At 40.5% G+C, this 25,430-nt stretch overlaps 1 protein-coding gene across 1 annotated transcript in view; it reads left to right on the top strand.

Moving 5' to 3' along the window:
* Positions 1-25,430, top strand: part of LOC126953098 (popy class I histocompatibility antigen, alpha chain E) — a 221,050-nt gene that overhangs the window by 104,320 nt on the left and 91,300 nt on the right. The window lies entirely within an intron of this gene.

Genomic DNA, 25,430 nt, shown 5'->3' on the forward strand with positions numbered 1-25,430 from the left:
TTATATTTTTCTCAGCACTTGAACATTGCCTGGCACATAATATTTGCTCCATAAATGACTGCCAGAGGCATGAGTTTAGTTTTGAGATACCTAGGAAACAGCAGAAATCAATGATTAGTGAGATAAAGAGGTTATTAATAAAGCCCTCCCTTTATTACATTGGTCCTTCCTAAAACCCCAGTGTGGATGGTAACATGATTACATCCATTTTATACATAAGTTAATTAATGCTTAGATAATTTACATTGACGTGTCCAAGATCTCATGACTGGACAGCGGACTAGTTGAGACTCTCACACAACTTATCTGACTTTAAAAGTTCAATTCTCCTATTACTATTGCAAAGATTGCCCCTTAAATATACTGCTACTAAAAGACTATGAGTGGCTGCGTGCGGTGGTTTGCGCCTGTAATCCCAGCAGTTTGGGAGGCCGAGGAGGGCAGATCACTTGAGGTCAGGAGTTCGAGACTAGCCTGGCCAACATGATGAAACCCCGTCTCTACTAAAAACACGAAAATTAGCCGGGCATGGTGGCGTGTACTTGTAGTCCCAGTTACCTGGAAGGCTGAGGTGGGAGAATCGCTTGAACCCAGGAGGCGGAGGTTGCAGTGAGCCCAGACGGCACCACTGCACTCCAGCCTGGGCGACAGAGCGAGACCCTTTCTCAAAAAAAAAAAAAGAAAAAGACCATGACAAACGCCTCTGGCTTCCAGGTGGCCAACTGGACACAAAAGCTTTCCTCCTTGCCTCTTAAGATATTGTTAAAACGTTATTAGGGGAACTGAAATCCAAATTGTAAAGAAGGATGAGTCCAGTGGTGAAAAATTTCCGCAAATATTAGAAAAAAACCCTTACTGATCTATGAAAGAAAGCAGAAGTCCCAGCGCATGAGAAACGCTAGAGGGGGCTAGGCCGGGCGCGGTGGCTCACGCTTGTAATCCCAGCACTTTGGGAGGCTGAGGCGGGCGGATCACGAAGTCAGGAGATCGAGACCATCCTGGCTAACACAGTGAAACCCCCTCTCTATTAAAAATACAAAAAAACTGGCCGGGCATGGGGGCGGGAGCCAGTAGTCCCAGCTACTCGGGAGGCTTGAGGCAGGAGAATGGCGTGAACCCGGGAAGCAGAGCTTGCAGTGAGCCGTGATCGCGCCACTGCACTCCAGCCTGGGCAACACAGCGAGACTCCGTCTCCAAAAAAAAAAAAAAAAAAAAAAAAAAAAAAAACAGAAGAAAGAAGGGAAGGGGAGGCAAGGGAAGGGGAGGTGGGGAGGGGAAGGGAGGGGAGGGGAGGAAAGGGAAAAAGAGAGGGGAAGGGAAGGGAAAAAGGAGGGAGGGAGGGAAAGAAAGGAGAGAGAGAGAAAGAAAGAAAGAAAAAAAGGAAGAAAGAAAAGAAAGAGAAAGAAAAGGAAGGAAGGAAGGAAGGAAAAAAGAGAAAAAGAGAGAGAAAGGGAAAGAAAGACACAAACGCTAGAGGGGGCTGTAGCCCAGAGAAAAGCAATCAACCTGCTAAATACAGCCCCAGAAAGAAACCTCCTCGCCCCTCCGCCTTCCTCTCTGTTCCTGCCGCTCTTCCCTTCCTTCTTTGGAAGACTCCGCCCTTCACCGAGGCTACCTACCAAATCCGCTATAGGGTGTGGTCCAGGGTCGAGTTACCACAGACCTGTCTCCCCAAGGTCCCCGCGTCGCGTATCTAGGCAGAAGCGCTGACCTCGCATCCCTCCCTCGGGACCCCACGCGCTGCCCCAGTGAAATGAAATCCTGGTGCTTGTGGCGTGCGCTGTGCTCCGCTGTGTCTTCCTTTCCGCCCGCCCCCGACGGCTGGACGCCCCTCTGTCGCTTGGAGCGGTCCTCAGTGCTACGTGTCCTGGGATCCCCAAAGTTGACCGCCCCCACAGGGTGTGCCAAAGCTTATCAAGCGCCATTCCGGTCTCAACCTTTATCTTTTACAATTTAAAATTTATTTATTATACATGTAGGGAAAATAACTGATACATTCAGCGCAGTTCTGCGTATACATAGGCCATAACAGGAAATGAAGCTTGCGTGACACTTTCGGTGAAAGCAATAGCACCGAATTGCAAGTCAAACTGTATCTTAGCCGATCTCCTGAAGAGGAGGAAACGCCTTGCCAAATGCATCTTCCCAGCAGGATGCAAACCTACTTCAGCAAACACCGAGTCAATCTGGGAGTGCTGAGACATAGTACAATGCGAGTTTTCAGTATAATTGAAAAAAAAATAACCAAATTAAGATTTTCTACTATGTTTCCAAGGACAGCACCGAGGCAGGACGTCTGCAGAGTGATATTTTTCAAAAATGCTGTAAGAAACTATAAAATCAGCGGGAGATATTCTGTTGAAATGTGTTTTCCTACAAAGCAGAGTCACAAAAACACAAGCTATGTAGTACACAAATAAAGTGGAAGCTGTTGATACAGGTACAAATATAAAAGATTTTGCTTACACAAAAAATATTCCAATATCTCAATATGCAACATTGCTGAACAAATATGGAGCTAAACAACTGGCTTCCAATTAATTATTCTAATAAATTTTACTCCGATAAATTACATACTTAAAATATTATATTTAAAAACAAACTGGAGAGCTGTAGAAGAAACCCTATTTATCCTCATGTGAAGTTTAAGATTTGTTTGTAATTTTTTTTTTTAGTAAATGCAGGAGAGAAGTGTGTGATTGGAACAACCACCCCGAGTAAAACAGCATTTCTTCTCACCATACAACAAAACAAAAACCCCACTTGCTGCACTTCAGTTTAGAATTTATTGTGTTCGCTTTAAGCAGGAAATGCATGAAAACTCAAAATTTAGCAGACATTTTAATGATTTAAGAACTATTATAGAAAATATTTTTTTCCAGGAATAAGTTGCTATATCTTTATTACTAAGTAACCCCAGTTCCCATTGCTTTTAGAACTTCCCAGTTTGCTTCAGAGTTCAACAGCCCGGTGTGCAAAACTGACTCGTGAATTTTGTAGGTGAGGTGGATTCACCCTGTCCAGCAGCAGTCTGCCACACTGGCTGAAAAAACTGTTTCTGTGGTGCCTGATGAGAGACTTACGCTTTTGACAACTGTGTACCTAGATACATCACCCTGTAGAGACTTCACTGCTTCCCAATCCACCCCTCACTCCCACCTAATCCCTGACCAGGAGTAAACCCCAAGATGAGCTTAGAGGCTCCTGTGGCTAAGGGCAGTGAAATCCACTAAAGTGTGTCAGGGCTGAGAGAATATCAGAATTCTACAACTGTGCCCCGAATTCAGGATTCTCTATTCTCAGTGCATCGTGGCTCTTGTGGAGCAGGGGCTACATACTGTGGGTAATCTGTGGGGTTTCAGTTACCTATTGCAAGACGTTGTTTACTCTTCTCACTCCATGTCCTTTATATGATGCAGTAAGACTCTTGTGGGGGCTGCTGGTGTTGAGGGCGCCTCCTACCCAGCTGCTGCTGCTGCTACAGCTGAGCTCTGGAGGTTTGCTGTGGGCCATGGATTGGGTAATGTGTGTCTAGGTTCTATGTGGGAAGGCTGACCACTTCCACCTGGAGCCATAGCTCAAGAAGGAGGCAGATGAAGCAGATGAATAATCACCAGCGTGTCTGGAAAGAGTGGGACGGACTCAAGGGACAGTGTTGGTGATGTATTGGAGGTTTGCAGTATCACAATAGGAGGGTTTCTCAATAGGAGGAAAACATGATCCAATTGAAGAAAGGGCCAGAAGGAAGAAAAGAGGAAGATGGGCTCCAGTGCTAGAAAAGAGAGACCAAATACAGTCAAAAAAGCAGAGAAATGTATTTTCCCTCAAGTTCTTCTGCTATCACTTTCACCGCAGATCTCAGCTTTGCTCTCCCAGAGTCCCTCCTTTGGCACTGCACTGCAGCCCGCTAGCCAACGGAGGGCGGCTCCTGTTCTCTCTGCAGACTGCACATCTCTGTCCTCGCTCAGTGCTCCCCATCTGCTGTCGCTCCTTCCAAGTGCACCGATACTTAGAGCTTAATCCCCGCAAACCTAGTTTGCGTTGACAGTGCCCCAAGCCGGGAGACCAGCCTCTCCTTTCCCTCTGGACCTCTAACTGACCTGCAGCAGTGGGCTTGGTACTCAGCTCAGCGCCCTCCTGGTCTCTAGTTCAGCCTTCTCTCCCACCTAGGCCTGTGGAGCTACTCCATCTCAGGCTTCTGCTCTTGTCTAGGGTGCGAATCGCAGAGTGCGCCCACTTCCCTAGCTCAGATCATCATTGCCGGTCCCTGGGATTTCTGCCAACATTTCCCAACACATTTCTTTGCCTTCAGTCTTGCTCTCCTCCAAAGACTGCCTGCAACCAGAGAGATCTTTGTAAAGGAAAATGTCAGCTGTCTCTCTCCTACTTCAGAACTTTCATGGTCCACATAATCATCTCGATTGACACAGAGAAGCATTTAACAGAATTCAACACGCTTTCTGCTAAAAACATTCAACAACCTAGGAATAGAAGGAAACTACCTCAACACAAGGTCATATATGAGAAGCCCATCGCTAACATCACACTCAAGGTGAAAGAATAAGGAAGGCTTTTTTTCTACCATCAGAAACAAGACAAAGATACCTACTCACCACATGTGTTCAACTTAGTATTGGAAGTTCTAGCCAGAGAACTAGGCAAGGAAAATAAAATGGAAAGGAAGAAGTAAAATTATCTTTGTTAGCAGACAGCATGATCACATATGCAGAAAACCCTAAGGATTACACACACACACACACACACACACACACTCAGAGAGAGAGAGAGAGAGTGCGTGCGCTAATAAACCAATTCAGCAAAGTTGCAGGATATAAAATCAACATGTAGCAGTCAGTTGTATTTGTATACCATGCCTTGCAACATGGTGTTTCTTCTAGTCCTAAAGAGGCAAGTTGACCCAGTCCAGGTAGAGCACCGACTTAGAAAGAGAAAGAAGGAAACAGCTGAAAAAATCTGAGAAGGCATATCAACTTGTGAGACAAATATAAATCATAATGTGTGTTAGATTAACGAAGTGTACTTTCTCATAGTAATACAGTATTTCTAAGTTCTGCTCAGATACTCTGTTACTGTGTATGTTTCTAGAAAACACAGCCCCAAATGTGCATAGTCTTGAATATAAAAGAATCAAAAGCCATCAATATGTAGTATAAATCCTCAAAGCATTTTAATGTAAAAATACATGCCAAGGTCACAGTAAACAACATTGCTCTGCAAATTATAGGATATAAATAATTTGCCTCTCTATAATAATTTTACTCACAAATTACTACCTGAGTAATCTCGTTAATGGCCCCTAATCTCATCCTAATTCCCAGAAACTGTGAGTGTTGCCTTATTTGGGAAAAAGGACTTTGTAAATGTGATTAAGAATTTTGAGGCCGGGCGCGGTGGCTCAAGCCTGTAATCCCAGCACTTTGGGAGGCCGAGACGGGCAGATCACGAGATCAGGAGATCGAGACCATCCTGGCTAACACGGTGAAACCCGTTTCTACTAAAAAATACAAACAACTAGCCGGGCGAGGTGGCGGGCGCCTGTAGTCCCAGCTACCCGGGAGGCGGAGCTTGCAGTGAGCTGAGATCCGGCCACTGCACTCCAGCCTGGGCGACACAGCGAGACTCCATCTCAAAAAAAAAAAAAAAAAAATTTTTTGAGACAGAGAGATTATCTTGGATTTGCTGGGTGGGCCCAATATAATCACAGTGGTCCTTATCAGAGGAGGCAGGAAGTGTCAGAGTCAGAGAAGAAGGGGATGTGATGATGCCAGGAGAGATTGAGTGATTCATTTTGAAGGTGGAGGAAGGGCTTATCAGCCAAGGAACAAAAACAGTCTTAGAAGCTGGACAGGGTTGGGGAATGGGTTCTCCCCTACAGCCTACAGAAGGAACCAGCCCATCTGACATCTTGATTTTAGTCCACTGAAAGTAATTTTGAGTGCACTAAAGTCCACTCAAATTATTTCAATTTACTGATTTCAAGAGCAGTTAGTGAATAAATACATTTTATATTAAGTCACCAAATTTGTGGCAATTTGTTATAACAGCCAAAGGAAACTAATATACTACTTTGGTAGTCTGGAAGATGACCCTTCCAAGGATATCCATGTCAAATCCGTGGAACATGTAACTATTACTTTATATGACAAAAGAGTGAATATTACTTTGTATGGCAAAAGATATGATGAATTTAAGGATGTTGAGAGGATGAGCTAGCCTGGAGTATCTGGGTGAGCCCCAGATGCAATCACATGTATTTTTATAAAAGAAAAGGAGAGGGAATTTTTTAAAAGTTTTATTTTAGGTTTGAGGGTACACGTTGAAGGTTTGTTACATAGGTGAACCTGTGTCATGGGGGTTTGTTGTACAGATTATTTCATCACCCGGGTATTAAACCCAGTACCCATACAGAGTTTGAGGTTCACAGACACACAGAGGAGAAGGTGATGTGAAGACAGAGGCAGAGATTGGAGTGATGCAGCCACAAGCCAAGGAATGCCTGCAGCCACCAGAATCTGAAAGACACAAGGAACTGATTCTCCCCTAGATCCTCTGGAAGGAGCACAGCCCTACTGAGACCTTGATTTGGGGCTCCTGGCCTCCAAGATTGTGAGAAGATAGATTTTCCGTTGTTTAAACCATCAAATTTGTGGCAATTTGTTGCAGCAACCACAGGAAACTAATACAACTATCACAATCTAATGTTTAAAAAGCAATTAATTGGATGGTTGCAAGGCAAAATTATGTATCTCAAATTTAAAAGTTGATACCTGTTTGCAAGAATCTCATTAAATGCCAAAGAAGTACTTGATTCAAACAAGTTCCTTGAATGCAAAATCAATTATTTGCATGTAAAAGTATAAATTGCATTCTATCTGCATCACCATATGTTAACAAGACAATGCAAAGTTCTAAATGTAACACTGTATTATTTTAAGTATTTGTGAAACATTATACAAATTAAATAACTTTGCTTTTAAAAAACAGAAACATTGCTATGGTGCAGTATTCCAAAACTTCCAAAGATCCTACTGACCCACTTATGTTGTTATTAGACATTATAAATTTGCTTTTTGATTCAAAAATTTCACTGTAGTAAACAGATCTATTGTTCCTGAAAACTAACTTTTAGAGTTTGTACAGGTGAGAACTTTCTCCTTCAGGAACCTGTAGTATGTGTTGACAAAATCACATTCTGTGATGCCTGGTCTGGAACTTCTGTTTCCTCCAGGGTGACAGATGGTCACATTGTTCTCTGCAGAGCTCCAATGCGTCCCCATCTCCAATCCCTCCAGTCCAAAAGCAATCCCTAAGTCTGGGTCTTTGTGGCTGATGGTTGTAAACTATGTTGAACCTGTAATGAGACCTCTGTTTCCGTTTAGGCTTTGACATGGTTCAAAGTGTATCACAATTGTGGATCAATGATTAAGTTAAACTTCTCATTAAGTGGCAGATTATATCCTGTGCCTGGTGGTGAGGTTTCAGGTTCCTGCTGCTAAAGCTCTGCATCCCTTCCACTGCAGGCCCTTACTTGGGGGCAACAGTACTTGTCCTGTGAGGACCTGTCACAGTGTCACCCCCAGTGCTGGTGGTGCTCAACGGTTGTTATGGAAACCAGGGATTAGGTAATGTTCTCTAGTTTCTACATAGGAAAACTGACCACCTTCAACTGAGGAAACATTGTTCATTAAGGAAACGGATGGATCCCCACCAAACTTTCCTTGAACGGCACTCAACATTGGTCCCTCAATGTTAGAGTCCATGTTCAACAGAGTAAAATATGCCCCCGGGATTCTCTCAAAATTGCTCAAGGCTTTACTTTGGTATGTCATCATTTCACACATCATTGTTAGATGCGAGAAAAGTTTTAACAATTGTCATATTATATCCAGAGTATAAAGCTGAATCTAATATCTAGATTTCTATGTATCAACTGGCAGTGTTTGGGAACCGGCAATACTTAAGAACCTTATAAAGTCAGGACTTTGAAGTGTGCTTTAAAATAGATTTCCCATCCTCTGAAGTACACAAAGATCTTTCCAAAGGCACCTAACCCGCAAGAATTCCTCTTGATAGAACCAGATGTGAAGTCGCTACAAAGAAATGATGGTGTATGAGAAACCATGACTTTCCAGGGGTCTGCGTTTGCTGAAGTCACTGATCATGAAATCATTTTCTCTTTGGGTTTGGGTGATAGGAAGAATCCACTGTGACTCCATTGTGGATCCATGCTCACTCAAGATTCAGAAAATCAGCAGCACAATTTGGTCAACATGGTATCTTTCCCTTGCACTGCTGGTTGGAGCTAGACCAGGCAACATGAACTTCTTTTTCTCTCTCTCTCTCTTTTTTTTTTTTTTAGACAGAATCTCGCTCTGTCGCCAGGCTGGAGTACAGTGGTGCAATCTTGGGTTATTGGCTCACTGCAACCTCCGCCTCCCAGGTTCAAGCGATTCTCCTGCCTCAACCTTCTGAGTAGCCCAGATAATTTTGTATTTTTAGTAGAGATGGGGTTTCACTGTGCTGGCCAGGATGGTCTCAATCTCCTGACCTCGTGATCTGCCTTCCTCGCCCTCCCAAAGTGCTGGCGTTTTCTCTTTTGTAGTCTTCACAGTGTCTTTTGATTTTGGGCTCCACAGAGTGGCATCTACAGGGCATAGTTGTCAGTGACTCAGGGAGACCATGAGGCGGCAGGCAAGTGAGGGGAACCCAGAAGTAGCCAGTACCTGTTCAATGCCAGAAAAACCTGGGCCGGGACATGCCCTTCAGTATTGAGGGACACGATGGCAGCTCCAGTGCGAACTGTGGAAACCAGTATAAAGCTGAATTATAAATCAGTATATGTGGTCCAGTACACACTGCTTCCAGGCTCTCTGTGGTCACAATCCCAATTAGAATTGGATTATAATTAAATCCAAGTCTCTTTGAGCATTACATTGTCACAGTCTACCACTGTCTCTAGAGGAAATTAAATAAATATTATACCATATACAAAAATTAACTCAAGATGGATTAAAGACTTAAATGTAAAACCCCAAACTATAAAAACCCTAAAAGACAACGTAGGCAATACCATTCAGGGCAAAGAATGAGAAGAGATTTCATGATGAAGACACCAAAAGCAATTACCACAAAAGCAAAAATTGACAACTGGGATCTAGTTAATCTAAAGAGCTGGTGTCTGGCCATCTTGGACTCTAGGCTGCAGTTTCTCTCCTATGTAAACCCAGTCATTTCTGAGTCTCCAAGAGTTTTTTGTAAGATTCATATCCACTTCTTGGATCTATCATCTTCTCTCCACCTTGTCTTATAGCTCACACTTACCTTTTCTTCTCACCTGCTACTGTAGTCCTGCCTTGATTCTTCCACCATTGTCCTCTTTTCACCCTGTGTATGCTTAAGCCAATTCTCCAAGAAGAATTTCCAGATGGCTCTTTATTGCTTGTTTGTTTGTTACTATTTTTTATTTGACTGCAGAGCTTTCAAGATTCTTTCTATTTTTAAAATTTTGGTGTAAAAATAATACATGCTTAGAGTTAGAAATGAAATCATCACAATATGTATAAATACATTTTAAAATATCTTCTATCTCTAAATCTATGCCCACTTTACTAAGGTAATTTATGTTATCAATCTACCCTCTATATATCTACTTTCTGCATTTTCAAACAAACATAGGCACCTATATTGAGTGTTGAGTGTTTTTACCTTGTAGCTTTTTTTTTTTTAGCAAAAGTCCTCAAATTTTATTTGTAGTTTAATTATTTTACAACTTGAAATATAATTTACATACCATAAAATTCACACATTCATTACATACAAGTCAGTGGGTTTTAGTATATTCACAGAGTTGTGCCAACATTACCATAATCAATCCCAGAACATTTTCATCACCCCACAAAAAACTCCGTACCCATTGGCAGTCGCTCCTCATTTCCTCTCAACTCCCCCAGCCCTAGGCAGCCACTAACCTGTGTTCCACATCTACAGATTTGCCTATTCTGGAAATTTCACGTAAGTGAAATTATACAGTATGTGGCCTTTTGTGTCTGGCTTCTTTCACTTACCACAACATTTTCAAGATTCATCTGGGTTGTAGCATGTGGCAAGACTTCACGTCTTTTTTATTACTGAATAATATTTCATTGTATGGATATATCACAATTTGCCTATTCATTTACTAGTTGATGGACATTTGGGTTCTTTCTGTTTTGTACTATTATTAATAATGCAGCTATAAGCATTTGTGTATAGGTGTTTGTGTGGACAGATGTTTTTGTTTCTCTTGGGTATGCTGTATACCTAGGAGGGGACTGCTGGGTCATATGCTAACTTAGCATTTGACATTTTGAGGAACTGCTGGCCTGTTTTCTAAAGAAGCTACACCTCTTTATATTCCCACCAGCAGTGTGTGAAGGTTCCAGTTTCTCTGCATCCTCACCAGTGTTCACTATTATCTTTTTATGGTAGCCATTCTAGTAGGTGGTTACAACTAAGGAAAAAAAATCAAACTTTAAAGAATTAACTTAGTTTTATTTGGAAATCTTACTGAGGACTATAGACTGAAGCCTACAACCCAACAGCAGCCCTTTAGAGAGGCTCTATCAGACTGTACCAGCTCAGTATTTCAGCCCACTGCTTATATTATAGGTGTTCTGTATTGCAACATCACATCACACTTGGTGAGAAGTTACATTGAAGCAGAATCACACCAAAGTTTGGAAGCAGGAATTCATCCAGTGTAGACAACGGAAGCACGATCACTATGCCCATCAGACATTATGTTATGTGCAGGGAAAGGCAAGGGCATTAATCTTTTAAGGAATGTAGTGGCTTAGGCAAGAGGCATTGGGAGCTGTGTGCTCTCCTGTTTTGTCCTCAAAGCATCTTTCCAGAGAGGTGCACATCCTCACAGTCAGGGACTTTGTGAAATTATGCTGGCAAGTAAAAATCAGCTTCTGACATTTACTACTTTGTCTCACAGTGTGAAATACTATCTCATTGTAGGGTTGATTTGCATTTCCCTGATGGTTAATGATATTGAACATGTTTCCATGTGCTTATTGGCCTTTTGTATATCTTCATTGGAGAGCTGTAAATCAAAATCCTTTATTTCAAAATTTGGTTATTTGCCTTTTTATTATTGAGTTATAACCAGTTTTATATATTATAGACAGAAGTTTCTCTTTTACCATATGTATGATTTGCAAAAATGTTCTCCCATTTTGTGGGTTTTTTTTTTCACTTTCTTGATGGCATCTGTAAACACACAAAAGTTTTTAAATGTGATGATATCCAGTTTATCTTTTTCTTCTTTTTTTTGCTTATGCTTTTGGTGTCACATTTAAGATTAGGTGTCTTTACTTAATCCAAAGCCATGAAGATTTATGCCTATGTTTTATTTTCTTTCTTTCTTTCCTTCCCTCTTTCCTTCTTTCTTTCTTCTTTCTCTCTTTCTCTCTTTCTCTTTCTTTCTCTTTTTCTTTCTTTCTCCCTCCCTCCCTCTTTCTTTCTTTCTCTTTCTTTCTTTCCTTCCTTCCTTCTTTCCTTCTTTCCTTTCCTTTCCCTTCCCTTCCCTTCCTTTCCTTTCCTTCCTTCCTTTCCTTTCCTTCCTTCCTTTCCTTTCCTTTTCTTTCCTTTCCTTTCCTTTTTTTCTTGATACAGGGTCTCACTTTGTCACCCAGGCTGGAGTGCAATGGTGCAATCACGGCTCATTGCAGCCTCAACTTTCTCAGGCTCAAGTGATCCTCCCACCTCAGCCTCCTGAGTAGGTGAAACTACAGGCACATGCCACCATGCCCGGCTAATTTTTGTATTTTTTGTAGAGACAGGGTTTTGCCATGCTGCCCAGGTTGGTCTATGAACTCCTGGGCCCAAGCGATCCACCCACCTAAGCCTCCCAAAATGCTGGGATTACAGGCATGAGCCATTGTGCCTGGCCTGTTTTCTTCTAAGAATTTTCTAATGTTAACTCTTACACTTATGTCTTTGATACATTTTGAGCTACTTTTTATATATAGTGTGAAGTAGGGGTCCAACTTCATTTTTTTTTTTTTTTTTTGCATGTGGATATCCAGTTGTCCCAGCACCATCTGATGAAAAAGTTATTCTTTTCCGCCCTTTGAATTGGGTTAGCAACCTTTTCAGAAACTAATTGACCATAAATGTGAAGGGTATTACTAGACTCTCAGTTTTATTCTTTTTGATGATATTATAAATTTGACTTTTTAAGTAACATTTTTCTTTCATTGATATTCTATAGAAACACAATTTTTATATTTTGATCTTATATCCTGCCAATGTGATAAAATTCTTTAGTTGTAATACTTTTATTAAAGTAAATTATTTGGATTTCTATGTATAAGATCATATCATCTGCAATGAAGGTAGTTTTCTTTCTTTCTTTTCAATTCAGATGAATTTTACTTTATTTTCTTGTTCATTGTAGCAAAAAATTCGATTAATCTGTTTATAATACCCTGTCACTTGATGTTTTTATTTATATTGTGAACATCTCATCAATTTCATGGAAAAACCTTGAACTCATCATTGTAAATCCTATTCCATAGTATTTTGTGTGCAGCTGCTTCTCTGGTGTAAGTATTTAGGTGATTTCCTTTATTTGTCACTACACTGAATGTCCACTGCACAGACATCTTTACACACATATCCTTACAGCCATCCCAAAGTTTTCTGATTTCCCATAGCACTAGATGATAGTGGTTAATCTGATGATCTGACTGACTAACCAACAGACTGACTGACTGACTGACTGACTGACAACCCCATTGCTGCTGTGTATAAAGTCAGTAACTACATTTGGAACTCAGCTTCTCCAGGCCCAGCCGTACTTAGTCTTTCCCAATCTGAGAGGTTCCCTTTCTGCTTCTAAATTTATCTGTCCCTGAAACCACCCTTGTACTGCAGTCCAAGAGCTATTCTAGCCTGATAGTCCTGGGTCTACCACTTGCAAACTGGTAGAAAGTATCATCTGAGGCTGGATGCAGTGGCTTATGCCTGTAATCCCAGCACTTTAGGAGGCCGAGGCAGGCGGATCACAAGTCAGCAGTTCGAGGTCAGCCTGATCAACATGATGAAACCCCGTCCTACTGAAAATAAATAAATAAATAAATTAGCCAGACGTGGTGGCGGGTGCTTGTAATCCCAGCTACTCAGGAGGCTGAGGCAGGAGAATCGCTTGAACCCAAGAAGCAGAGATTGCAGTGAGCCGAGACAGTGCCATTGCACTCCAGCCTGGGCAATAAGAGTGAAACTCCATCAGAAAAAAATAAAAAGTAAATATCTAGGGAAGGTAAGTAAGAGATTTATCTCCATTCCCTTCATATCTAGTTATCACATTTTCCATGTAGCTCAGTAAGGTTGAGTTGAAAACATCTTGACTTTAGTCATTTAGCCACTGAGCACATCATAGCTCTTTTTGTACCTCAGTCCTATTCATATATTTAATTTAATAAGCTTACTTATAAATGCTAAGTCTCTCACTTAGCCACCTCTGACCCTACAGCTCCAAAGTCCCTTCCATTTTGAGAACATGCTCCTGCCAGGCCAATCTCCTCACTGCCCACGATTATCCATCACTGTCTTTGCTTCTGCACATTTGCTCATTCTGACCTCGTCAATTCTCAAGCATCAGCAGCCACCTCTAGTTGCAACAGAGTGGAATTTCCTTAATATTGCCCTCACCCTCTCTAGGGCATTCTATAGGTAGAATCTTCCTTTTTGTGGTCCCTAAGTTGGCCTGGATATTACACTCTAAAGTCTAGAATGCAGAGTCATGCCAAATCCCATCGAGAACCTTATTTATAAGTAACTATTTTTGGCGCCCTCCTAGACCTACAGAATCAATCTCCAGAAGCAGAAAACCTCACTCTTTTAAAAATTCTTGGGGGATTGTGATCAACTAGTCAATGGATCTCGGGTTGGTGTCCACAATACCACACTCCAGTCTGCCTAGTTTCTGCTTTCCTCAATCAGTTCATCTGCGAGCTATCTTGCTTCTCACCCTCTCTTCCGCGAGAGGTCAGGCACCACGTTCTGGCAGTTTTCCCAAACATTCCTCTACATTCTTAGCCCCCCTGGTCTCCCCTCACTTATGGACCTTTTATCATTTCATCTAAGGATAAAGAAGCTTTGTATTTATGTTCTTGCTTATGATTCCTTCCATCCCTTCCAAATTTTAACCTTCACATATACATTTATTTGAAAAGTATTTGCAGCTTACTAATTGCAGGAATTGCATTAGGTGCTACTATTCAATTTCCCCAAACATTGTCTTTCAGGTCCCTATATGTATTTTAAAAAACCACTACATCGGAGAGACAGAACAAAGTTTTAAAATTCTGGTATTAAGTTATCCACCACATTGTCTCAGTCTATCTTTCTGTTCAGTCAGCTAATTATTAGGATAAGAAGATACCATCTATCTGATTTTCCCCCCATATTTTTAAAGGAGAGGAGAGAGAACAGTTTGGAAAGTCAAGGGATTGGTATGTGCAGGAGTTCACAGCTCTCACCTTTGGGATTTTATTTAATATTTTTAGGCTTGCTTTATTTATTAGCAAAAACAGAATAATTAGTTATTCTCTGACAACTGTATAAGATTGTAAGGGTCAAGTGTGTTCATGTGTATAAAGCACCATGAATATTATATATCAAATGTAATTACAATAGACTATATGTAAAATTAGAAAACACATTTTGAAATAACAAATGGTAGAAACATATATTGAAAAATATTAGTGCAGGAGGTCACAAAGTTTGAGTTATTTGCTTTTCATTTCATTTTAAAATGAGCATATCTGAGTATGATGAGTTCTAAGGATTCCTTTCAGGGCAAAAAATTGAGGTTACCCCAGTGCAGTTGTCCAGTCTTTCCACTGGATGACAAAAGGTAACCATGTATTTCTTTGAAATGTTTACTTGCTTATGGCACTAAATTTTGAACTTAGACTTCTAGAAATGAGTCTATAACTTAAATTTCTTGAAGGCAATCTCAGAGTACCTACGAAAAGACATCTATGAGATACTTTTGCAAAACTACCTAACACATCAAACATGTGCTCACCACATCTTATCGAAGCAAAGTGTAAAACATTCTCAGGGACTTATAAAGCTAAAATGTCACCTTCTATGTTCAAGATATATGTTGAATTATATGTCCAATTCTCTTCTCATTATTGGACTTAATTCTGTAAAACTTGAGGCTTGAACTTTTCATGAACTGATTGGCGTATCCTCTGCTTAATTGATTTTCTTCCCATTTGACTTGGAGGATGGTGCTGGCCAGAGGCCCTTTCTTGTAGAGGCCTTTAAAGATATTTATTGGGAAGAATGTACTACATGGGACATTTGACTAAAAAAAACACTGTTATTAACACTGACAATAAGCAAACACATATTTCTTTAGCTGCCTTGCAATTGGTACATTCTCCGCTTTCCATTGAGGAAGTATCTGCTCTACCCTTGCTTCAGAGATTAAACATTTTGAAACTCTCAGTTTTAACATCATTGAGCCATATTATTATTGAAATAATTCTTTTCCCAAAGAACCAGGACTACACTAAAACTCCAGAAGATGCCCCTAACCAAGACTAATATTCTGACATCAAAGGAAATCTGTGGATAAGATATTGGGAACTTCTGAAAAATGTTAGTAGGGCTATGACTGGAGAATTTTCACAATCTTAACAAATCTTGCTCATTCAACAAGCCCTTGGAGAGCCTTCATGGGAACCTGTGAAAAAGAAACTCCTCAATGTATTACATGGAAAATAACAATAGCAACAACTATAATAATAATAGCGGCTGCATTTAAAGGGCACTGGCTGTATTCTAGGCATTGGCTTAACTACCTACATAGGTTATTTCATTCAGTATTTATCACAACCATATGAAAAGAATGTTCTCATCCACAATAAAGAAATGAAGTTTAGGCTGGGTGTGGTGGCTCACACATGTAATTCCAGCACTTTGGGAGGTTGAGAAGGGCAGATCACCTGAGGTCAGGAGTTCGAGACAAGCCTGGCCAACATGATGAAACCCTGTCTCTACTAAAAATACAAAATTAGCCAGGTGTGGTAGCACGCACCTGTAATTCCAGCTACTCAGGAGGCTGAGGCGAGATAATCACTGGAACCTGGGAGGCGGAGGTTGCAGTGAGCTGAGATTGCACCATTGCACTCCAGGGTAGGCAAAAAGAGCAAAACTCTGAAAGAAACAAGAAAGACAGAAAGACAGAAAGAAAGACAGAAAGAAAGACAGAAAGAAAGACAGAAAGAAAGACAGAAAGAAAGAAAAGAAAGAAAGAAGAAAGAAAGAAAGAAAGAAAGAAAGAAAGAAAGAAAGAAAGAAAAGAAAGAAAGGAAGGAAGGAAGAAAGAAAGAGAGGAAGGAAAAGGAAGGAAGGAAGGAAGGAAGGAAGGAAGGAAGGAAGGAAGGGAGGAAGGAAGGGAGGAAGGAAGGAAGTCTATAAGGTATAGGTAACTTGCTCAAGAAAATTAGGTTCAGAAAGGTGAAGTAACTCGCCCATGGTAATACAATTATGAAGATCTGAGGCCAGAATTGAGTTCCAGGCAGTTTTGTTCTAGATCTATTGCTCTTCAGCCACTATAGTGTCATGCCAAGACTGGCCTAAACTCGTCTCTTCTGCTCAAACAGGCCCTTCTATGGTAATGATCATGAAATACATGGCTAATAAAGTATTAGGGGCAGGAAGAGGGGCGAGAAGAATGCAGTATTTGAGACTATGGTTACTGACCATATTTAAAATCACAATTTCATGACTATTAAGATTCCTCTTAAACTTTTCTCCCTCATGTTTCATGGTATCCAGGTGAAAGAAGATCTGGCTCTGTACATCCCAGGACGTGTAGAACTGTCCATGGTTCTGAAAGACAAACTAGCAGGTTCCACCACCTTCACAAATGGCATTCTTACTGTGGAAAACTGCACTAGTGAAAAGTCTACATATGACTTTGTACATGCATCACTTACAAGGATTCAGCAATCCTTGGAAAGATGACACAGAAAGACCCACAGAATATTCTCTTTATATGCCGTATACTAAAATATGCAAAACAAAATCAAATTAGACGACACTATAAGTTAGAAGTTTATCTTGAAATTTTAGATCAGAATGTAAAGAAAAGAAATCCAGCATTATTCTATGGACAAGAGAGAATGGATATAGATTTTAACTAACTATATATTCCCTCAAAACACATATGCTATCCTTTTTAACCTCACCTTAATTTAAATTTAACCACACATTTACTTTCATTTTTGTTTTTTGTTTGTTTTGTATTTATGTTTTATTTTATCCTGTATCTTCCAACCAAGATTTCCCCTTTTGCCTGAAGCATATTCTTTTTTTTTTTTTTTTTTTTTTTTTTTTTTTTTTTGAGACGGAGTCTCGCTGTGTCTCCCAGGCTGGAGTGCAGTGGCGTGATCTCGGCTCACTGCAAGCTCCGCCTCCCGGGTTCACGCCATTCTCCTGCCTCAGCCTCCCGAGTAGCTGAGACTACAGGCGCCCGCCACCACGCCCGGCTAGTTTTTTGTATTTTTAGTAGAGACGGGGTTTCACCATGTTAGCCAGGATAGTCTCGATCTCCTGACCTCGTGATCCACCCGCCTCGGCCTCCCAAAGTGCTGGGATTACAGGCTTGAGCCACCGCGCCCGGCCACGCATATTCTTTAGAACTCCCTTCAGTAAAGGCGTGTTTGTGCCAAATTGTCTTTGGAAAAAATCCATTGAGACTTGATTTTTATATTATTATATTTTCATTTCTAAATGTTGTATATTTGTCTTTTCAAATTTTCCTGAACATTATTTGTAGTTTCTGATCAACTGAAAGTCTTTTAAATCCTGTTTTTTAATCACAGTAAGCAGAGCTATTTTATATCTTATTCTTATTATTCTGCTGTATGGTGTTTCTGCTTGGTCTTTCATGGTGACTTGTATCTTGTGAACAGTTTTGTTGTTGTTTTCGTAGTAAGTGCTCATTTTGCTTATGGAATAATTTTAGGAAATTTTGAAAGTGTGGATGATGGCATCTTCCTCCAGAGAGGGTTTGTGTTTGTTTCGCGTATTATTCGCATTTGTTTTCTGACAGGTTCCTTGGAGCCTGGCCCACTATAAACTGAATTCACAACCTGATGATTGTCAGACAATCCAGGTAGTGAGAACTTGGGCTGCAAGTACATGTATGTGCAGGGCCACCGTGTTTACTCCCAGTTCCACTCAGCACCAAGGCGGCTGTCCCTGCAGTCCTTTGAGCATGGGGCATTTCCCTTACACTGAGGAACTGACCTTAGGGGTCCCAGCAAAATGGAGGAGCTCATCCTAGGAGATTTCCCACTTTGAGTGCTATTTGAGCTTTGCCTCCTATTCCAAATGCCTTATGAGGCCGTGGAAACTAAAGCTTAACTTGTCTACATTGAGCAAATGAGCTCAGGACAAAAGTAAATTCAGAGCTCCCTGATATTTACTAGACAGTTTTCACTGATGTGAAAGCCTCTCAGTGCTTTTATGATGTATTTTATCTTTTGATAACCCATTTTTTGTTAGCACGAGAGTAGGTGTGGATACCTAATATGCCACATTAGTGGTTCACACCTTATTCTTAAAGCTCCTTATCACAAACCTTCCCATCTTGTTCCTTTGAAGTCATTGAATATCTGAGCAAACTATTAGCCACTACCCATGCATTGATAAGGATCTAACAATAAGACATTTCTTTAGGCAAAATGAACTTCCAGATGGTCTGATTGAAAATCTTCCTGCTGGAAGTACTTTCCTTTCCACTCTTCTTTATGACAATTCTTGAAAAGGGCTGTAATGCTGCAAAGTACACTTTTGGGTATTCAAAGCATATTCAAATTTCTTCTTCTATAGTCAACAGTCCTTAGGGAACTCCTCAAGACTCCAAGGATGAGACAAGGGAGAATGGATTTACCAGTGGTAATAAGAATACTAGGAATATAGTACACATTATGAGGCAACTTAGCTGGCCTTGCTAAGGACCAGCTCAAGTCTGATACTGTATGTATATACAGTATATATATCCACTTCCTCCTGATGACTGAGTGCTGGTGACCATAAGCGAATAAATAAAATCCAGGTCATGATGGACATCTCAAGTCACTTAGTTACTTGCTGTATCATGATCATGGCATTCAGAATCTACCAGGGCCCAATAGCAAGCCAAGAACTGTTATTTAGTGGAAGAATAAAGAATAAAGCTTTTCTTCAAAGCCCTGGAACTTGAGTAGTGAGCTTCTATGCCTGTTTCTCACACACACACACACACACACACACACACACACACACACACACAAATATCCAAGGAAGCATTTAGGCCAAATGGCAGATATGTTTGATGCCTGCCTGGATCAGAATGACATTTCCATTTCTTATGGAACATTTTGCACTTGTACTAACTTACCAGATTTTAGTTCAGAGAAATCCCCTCACTAGATAAGAAATCACAATTTTTCTTTGTTGAAATTATTTATCTTCATTAACGTTTAATAACACTGGTGCGGTTATTTTTTCAAAGAGCTTGTACTCCAATCTTGGAGGAATTCCTTAAGTTGAAAAGCCCAGGGCCTGAATAATGAGGAAGTCTCATTCCCAACAGCTTCCAATCAGCTTAGGATTGAATGAAGACACATGTGATTGCATGGTTTTAAGAGAGGGTAGGGGACATGGGCAGTGCTTGTTTCACACTTAACTGAACTACTTCCTTGGCCTCCATTCAAATTTAACTGCAGCGTTGATGACTTGATTTACAGAGTCAGAAATTTCTCAGGTGTGGAATGTGCTGTCTTAAATAGTAATGAGGCCAATCTATATAGACTGTCCTTCTTTATCATTGGGGGTCATATAAAGTCAGTGATTCCTTTAGAAATTTGAGGTTACAAACACAAGGCCTCAACTCACTTCAATTTGAAAAACCCGAACAAGGAGTTGATGCCTGATGCCTGGATCCTTATTTGTCTCACAAAACTGAATTGTGAGCTGTGACATTTTCTCCCAAAAGTCTCTTTTAAGACAGAACTTCTGGTAATGGCAACATGAAGAGATAGATCAGCAAGTGTTCCTCTAAATAGCAATATGAAAACTGGACAAAATGCTAAAAATAACTATTTGAAGTCACTGGTAAACAAAAAAAAAAAGGCAAGCAAAAATGTAATAGCGCTTTGATCTTGATATTGGGTAAAAGCTGTAAATTGGTGGCCTTTCCTCCTTACCTATGAGTTTGCTCCAACCTCCCAGCTAGTAACTGCAGCCCTAATGGCTCAAGAGGGCAGTTTATAGAGTTAAAAGCCAAAATAAGCTAAAAATGTAAAAGACAATTTTGAAAGAGATCTGCTGAAGAATTCAGATTCAAAATCTGAATACAAACTATGCTCACATCCATGTGTTCTCATCATTTAGCTCCCACTTATAAGTTAAAACAAGTGGTATTTGGTTTTCTCTTCCTGCATTAATTTGCTAAGGATAATGGCCTCCAACTCCATCCATGTTCCTGCAAAGGACATGATCTCATTCTTTTTTATGGCCACATAGTATTCCATGATGTATATGCACTACATTTTCTTAAAAGCGAGCAGGAGTACCTATTCTTATATAAAACAAAAACAGGCTTTAAAGCAACAACAGTAAAAAAAAAAAAAAAAAAAAAAAAAAAGACAAAGGACATTATATAATGATAGAATGATCATTTCAACAATAAGATATCACAATCGCAAATTTATATGCACTTAATAGTGGATCTCCCAACTTTATAAAACAACTACTACCAGACTTAAGAAATGAGATAGACAGCAAGACAATAATAGCAGGGGACATCAATACTCCACTGACAGCTCTAGACAGATCATCAAGACACAAAGTCAACAAAGAAACAACGATCTTAAACTATATCCTATAACAAATGGACTTAACAGATATTTACAGAACATTTCTTCCCAACAACTGTAGAATATACATTCTTCTCAACAGCACATGGAACATTCTCCAAGATAGACCATATGATAGGCCTCAACACAAGTCTCAATAAATTTAAGAAAATTGAAATCCTATCAAGTATCTTCACAGACCAGAGTGGAATAAAACTGGAAATCAACTCCAAAAGGAAACTTAAAAACTATATGAGTACATGGAAATTAAATAATTTATTCTTGGATGATTTTTCAGTTATCAATGTAATCAAAACCTCTGGGATATAGCCAAAGCAGTGAAAATAGGAAAGTTCATAGCATTAAGTGCTGACATGAAAAAGTCTGAAAGAGGCTGGGTGCCGTGGCTCAGGCCTGTAATCCCAGCACTTTGGTAGGCTGAGGCTGGTGGGTCACTTAAGGTCAGGAGTTTGAGACCAGCCTGACCAAGATGGTGAAACCCCATCTCTACTAAAAATACAAAAATTAGCCGGGCTTGGTGGCACACACCTTTAATCCCAGCTACTCAGGAGGCTGAGGCAGGAGAATCACTTGAACCTGGGAGGTGGAGGTTGCAGTGAGCTGAGATCGCACCACTGCACTCCAGCCGGGGCGACAGAGCAAGACTCCATCTTAAAAAAAAAAAAAAAAAAAAAAAAAAAAAAAAAAGGTCTGAAAGAGCGCAAACTGAAAACCTAATGTCACACATCAAGGAACTGGAGAGAGATGAACAAATAAAACCCAAAGCCAGCATAAAAAAAAAGAAATAACAGGCTGGGTGCGGTGGTTCACGCCTGTAATCCCAGCACTTTGGGAGGCCGAGGCGGGCGGATCACAAAGTCAGGAGATCGAGACCATCCTGGCTAACACGGTGAAACTCCGTCTCCACTAAAAAATACAAAAAATTATCCGGGCGAGGTGGTGGGCGCCTGTAGTCCCAGCTACTCAGGAGGCTGAGGCAGGAGAATGGCGTGAACCCGGGAGGCGGAGGTTGCAGTGAGCTGAGATCGCACCACTGCACTCCAGCCGGGGCGACAGAGCAAGGCTCCGAGACTCCGTCTCAAAAAAAAGAAAGAAAGAAAGAAAGAAAGAAATAACAAAGATCAGAGCAGAACAAAATGACACTGAAACAAAAGTAATATAAGAGATAAATGAAACAAAAAACTGGGTGTTTGTAAAGGTAAACAAAATTGATAGACCATTGGTGAGGTTAACCAAGAAAAGCAGAGAAGATCCAAATAAGCTCAATTAGAAAATAAACTGGAGATATTACAACTAATACCACAGAAACACAAAAGATAATTTAAGGCCACTATGAACACCTTTACACACACCAGCTAGAAAATCTAGAGAAAGTGGATAAATTCCTGGAAACATACAACCCTCCTAGACTAAATCAGGAAGAAACAGAAATCTTGAACAGACCAATAAATAACAAGCAGTGAGACTGAAACAGTAATAAAAAAAATTGTCAACAACAACAACAACAAAAAGAGTCCAGGACCAGATGGGTTCACAGACAAATTCCATTAGACATTCAAAAAATTAGTACCAATCCTACTGAAACTATTCCAAAAGATAGGAAAAAAGGGAATCCTCCATAAATCATTCAATGAAGCCAGTATCACCCTAATGCCAAAAGTAGGAAATGACATAACAAAAAAAGAAAAATACAGACCAATATCCCCAATGAGCATAGATGCAAAAATCTTCAACAAAATACTAGCTAACCAAATCCAGTAGCCTATCAAAAAAATAATACATCATGATGAAGTAGGTTTCATCCCAGGGATGCAGGGATGGTTTAACATATGCAAGTCAATAAATGTGATACACTACATAAACAGAATTAAAAACAAATATCATATGATTATCTCAACAGATGCAGAAAAAGCATTTTATAAAATCCAGCATTGCTTTATGATAAAAAACCTTCAACAAAATAGGCATAGAAGGGACTTACCTCAAAGTCATGAAAGTTATATATGATAAACTCACAGCCAACATCATAGTGAATGGGGAAAAGTTGAAAGCATTCCTCCGAGGACTGAAACAAGACAAGGATGTCCATGTGCATCACTTCTATTCAACATAGTACTGAAAGTCCTAGCCAGAACATCAGGCAAGAGAAAGAAATAATGGGCATCCAAATTAGAAAAGAGGAAGTCAAAATGTCCCTGTTCACTGAGGATATGATCGTATAACTAGAAAATACTAAGACTCATCTAAAAGGCCCCTAGAACTGATAAACAAATTTGGTAAAGTCTCAGGTTACAAAATCAATATACACAAATCAGGAGCATTGCTATACACCAACGACGACCAAGTGAGAATCAAATCAAGACCTCAATCCCTTTTACAACAGCTGCAAAAACAAAAAGCAACAACAAAAAAACCTCCGAAAAAACAACATCCCCCAAAACCTAGGAATATACTTAACCAAGCAGGTGAAAGATGCCTATAAGGAAAACTAAAATCATAGATGACACAAACACATGGAAACACATCCCATGCTCATAGATGAATAGAATCAATATTGTGAAAATGACCATACTGCCCAAAGCAATCTATACATTCAGTGCAATTTTCATCAAAATACCATTGTCCTTCTTCACAGAACTGGAACAAACAACCCCAAAATTCATATGGAACCAAAAAAGAGTCCACATATCCAAAGCAATACTAAGCAAAAGTAACAAATCTGGAAGCGTCACATTAACGGACTTCAAGTTATACTACAAGACTATCGTTACCAAAGCAGCATCGTACTGGTATAAAATAGGCACTTCAGCTGGGCACGGTGGCTCACGCCTGTAATCCCAGCACTTTGGGAGGTAGAGGCGGACAAATCACTTGAGGTCAAGAGTTCAAGACTAGCCTGGCCAACATGATGAAACACCATCTCTACTAAAAATACAGAAAATTAGCTAGGCATGGTGATGGACGCCTGTAATCCCAGCTATTCGGGAGGCTCAGGCAGGAGAATCACTTGAACCTGGGAGGCAGAGGTTGCAGTGAGTCGAGATGGTGCCATTGCACTCCAGTCTGGGCAACAAGAGCAAAACTCCTTCTCAAAACAAAACAAAATAGGCACTTAGACCAATGGAATGGAATAGACAATCCAGAAATAAAGCCAGATGCTAACAGCTAACTGATCTTTGACAAAGCATACAAAAAAAACAAATTGGGAAAAGCACATCCTATTTAATAGATGGTGCTGGGAAAACTGGCAAGCCACATGTAGAATGAAACTGTATCTCCATCTCTCACTTTGTATAAATGTCAACTCAAAATGGATCAAAGACTTAAACCTAAGACCTAAAACCATAAAAATCCTAGAAGATAACATTTAAAAACCCTTCTGGACATTTGCTTAGGCAAAGAATTCATGACTAAGAACCCAAAAGCAAACACAACAAAAATAAAAATAAATAAATGAGACCTGGTTGAATGATAAAGCTTCTGTGCAGCAAAAGAAATAATTAGCAGAGTAAACAGACAACCCACACAGTAGGGGAAAATATTCACAGTCCATACATCCAACGAAGGACTAATATCCACAATCCACAAGGAATGCAAAGAAATCAGCGAGAAAAAAAACAAATAATCCCATCAAAAAGTGGGCAAAAGACATGAATTGACATTTCTCAAAAGAAGATATACAAACAGCCAACAAACATGAAGCGCATCACAGAGGTCTGTTACTGTTCCGACCCCAAAGCTCAGCACCCCGTGCGGCACGTGGTAAGACCTCAGCAAATACATCAGTTGGCTGGATGAAGGAGGACAGGTGTGAGCTGACAAGGAAAATCTTGTGATTTTTGTTGGCGGATGAATGTAAAAGTGTTGATGTACCTCCCTTGTAAGGAGATAGAAAGGTAGAGAGCAGACAGATGCATGCATGGATGAATGCATGTATGGATGGAAGGATGGATGGACGGACGGACGGACGGACGGACGGATGGATGGATGGATGGATGGATGGATGTTCATTTCCTGTGTGTGTTTCTATTGCTGTTCTGCCTTTCTGTTTTGTCTCTGGCTCTGTCTGTGTCTGCCATTGTCCCTTCACAATTGTGCCTTCATTATTATCAGTAACATCTTTTCCCTGGTCTTACAGGATCTTGCCTGTGTTGTATTAGTAGTCACAGGATAGAAAAAGGAAAGAAGTCTGTGGAAAACAAAATAAGGGAAACAGATGCTTCAGACATGGGGCAGTGGGAGGATGTGTGGACCTGAGGCCCCCAGGGAGGCAGGGGCTGCGCCTCACTGCAGAGTCAATCCTGCTGAACACAGAGGGGAAAAGCGCTCAGACAGCCGTGCCCGTGCTGATCAGAAGGGAGGGCTGTGCCTCCAGATCCTTCTCCTTGTGTTCTTCAGGGCCCAGCCCTGGGAGTTCCAGGGTCCCACTTTCTGAGTTAGGACCTCAAGGCCCTATCAGAGTCCAGCCCC

The sequence above is a fragment of the Macaca thibetana genome, chromosome 4 (assembly GCF_024542745.1).
Source record: "Macaca thibetana thibetana isolate TM-01 chromosome 4, ASM2454274v1, whole genome shotgun sequence".
Taxonomy (NCBI): Eukaryota; Metazoa; Chordata; class Mammalia; order Primates; family Cercopithecidae; genus Macaca; species Macaca thibetana.